This window comes from Mastomys coucha, unplaced genomic scaffold, assembly GCF_008632895.1.
Source record: "Mastomys coucha isolate ucsf_1 unplaced genomic scaffold, UCSF_Mcou_1 pScaffold22, whole genome shotgun sequence".
Lineage (NCBI taxonomy): Eukaryota > Metazoa > Chordata > Mammalia > Rodentia > Muridae > Mastomys > Mastomys coucha.
Window position 1 is genome coordinate 191,877,665 of NW_022196905.1, and position 2,582 is coordinate 191,880,246.

Consider the following 2,582-nt stretch of genomic DNA (forward strand, 5'->3'; position numbering starts at 1 on the left):
TATGTTGCTCAGCCTTATTTTAAGATATGAAACTCAATCTGATCATTCTTCATTGAATCACTGAAAATGAAAATGTCACTTCAAATATCAGTGGACCACATTCTGAGTTTTCTGGTTGCTCATCATACCCGCTTATGCCAAATAAACCATGTGGCAAATTTGTTTTGGACACAGGCTCTGAATGCCAAGAACACTTTGCTGAAATAGTTCAAATTTGCAAGCAGAATTCATCAGATATTTCCTGCTCTCTCCCTTAGGAGTCATCTTTGTGAGTACTATCCTGTTTGCCATGAGTGAATGATATTGACATTTAACTTATTTTTTGTAATTATAACTGAGGGAGGAGTTGACAATCCTATATAATTGGACCATCCACAAAGCAGATGTGTCTCCACAGGAATAACTGCAAAGACCTTTGCACTATCAGTCTGTCATAATCAAAGCTATTATTCTTCAGTCTTTATGTAATTCCATGCCTTGTGATATTTCAGGCTCTGTCACATTTCATAGTTTACCATATTTTACTGGGTTGAACAGAACCAGAAATGAGCTAGAGCTCACTGCTGTGCACTACACCCCACTCCTTGGAATGGATACTGGCCTAGACCTTTAATACATGACAAAAAGGAATCCATTTTTAGAAGCTAGGAAATTGATCTCTTTCAGTGCAAGGCAATTCTACAGTCTTTGAACTTAAGAGAGGTGAAGACAAGAATAATCCAAACTAAGACAGAATGGTTAGGACAACCTGATATCAGAAAAGATGGGAACAGATGTGAGAAAAATTTACCCCATTTTTGGTGAAAATTATTTCTGACTCCATGACGTGATTGGTTGACTATGACGATAACATAAGAAATAGAAGTTAAACGTGCAAATTCACTGAAGAAGATTACAGAGTAGGAAAGAAAACCAGAGGAAGAGGAGGAAAAGGACAATGGAAAAAAGTAAAAAAAGAAAACCATCATCAAGAGAATTGAATAAATCAATTCATAACAAAACAGAAACTGTGATTTATTTCATAGATAAGTTAATATATAGTCAGTTAATCATCTAATTCAAATAAAAACTAGTACAAAGTAAATAACATGTTAAAATAAGATTACAAAGCAATAGAAGCAAAAAGAGATCTGGCCTTATGACATTCTTAACCCAGGGAGTAATTTAGGAAAAAACAAATAAACAAAAATAAAATAATATATAATGTATTTATATGTTAAAGCATATATTCAAATAAATGAATGAAATACAATTAGGTGTAGGGTTAAAGATAGATTGTTTTTCTTTTTAATTATGGACAGAACTGACATTTTAAATTTCTGGAAGGGAAAAACTTTTAAAAATAATCCTCAAAACTCTAAATTTGAAAAAAATGAAAGGTCTATTCATAAAATAAATGGAAAACTAGAAGTAACTACTATAGACTATTGCCCTCTAGTCATATTATATTTAGTACTGACAAATAAAGACAGAATCACTTAGATGTCTAATAAAAAAAACAAGTCATTAAAACTGGTATACAAATGATTTATAAGTATAATCAACACAGAAAAGCAAACAAACAAAAACAAAACAAGAAAATAAGGGAAAAGAAGAGAAAAGAAAAGAAAAGAAAAGAGTAAAGTTCAGAAGCCTAAAGCCTTCATGAGTGAGGTAGGTAGTGGTAAGGTACAATATAGATTACTTTCAAGGACAGCACTATAGCTACTAAATGTATACTTTGTATGTAAACTTTGCCTTTATTTTTAGAATCAGTTCTAGCTAAGGTATCACATAATACATTCGTTTTAAATTTGAACACATATGTGCTTCTATTTGTGACTGCCAGTCAACCAACATAAAGATAATTACCAGCAGCATGAGAAGTGTCTCCGTGCTCAAAAAGGCTATCTTCCTCTGATCTTTCAGGTAGCATCATGGTTGGAGCTAAAGCTGAGTTCAGCATCAAATCAAATCATGGAGCTGTGGTTCAGACCAGGTATGTGAGCCATATTTAGTGGGCCTTGATAATTTAAGCCAAAGCTTTGTATACTCTGCATCATCAAGCTTCAGAGGAGTTGTTTAAGGGGAGAAACCAGTAATGGCCTAGCTGATGACTCTTCACTCCAAGATGCTATTCTCATATATGTTATACTGCAAATATATGTTATACATATATGTTGATGCTGCAAAATTTGGAATCCTGATAGAAGATATAACTCAAACTCTATTTTCTTTAATCTTTTCTGTAGTTTTTTAAAATTTTTCAAAATCATTATTTTAAAAACTGATATGATGACACAAACACCTAATTTGGGAGGAGTTAGCACTTCAAATATGTGGGGCACGGGTCTATTCAGGCAACCTGGGCCCAGTCGAATGTAGGTCTGGAACCCTGGAGCCAGAGTAGGAGATAATTTGTGCCTGCAAAGGATGGAAGGAGTTCAGCCATGACTCCTGGAACCCTGGCTCCTGTTTCAGTCATAACCTCTCACAGCCCCTCACCCTGCCCCCAGGATATATGTGCTCTGTAATGTAAACAATGCCTTAAGCTCCCAGCATTCTAGCTGGACCCTACCCCCAGTCATCTTACCATAGCCAGG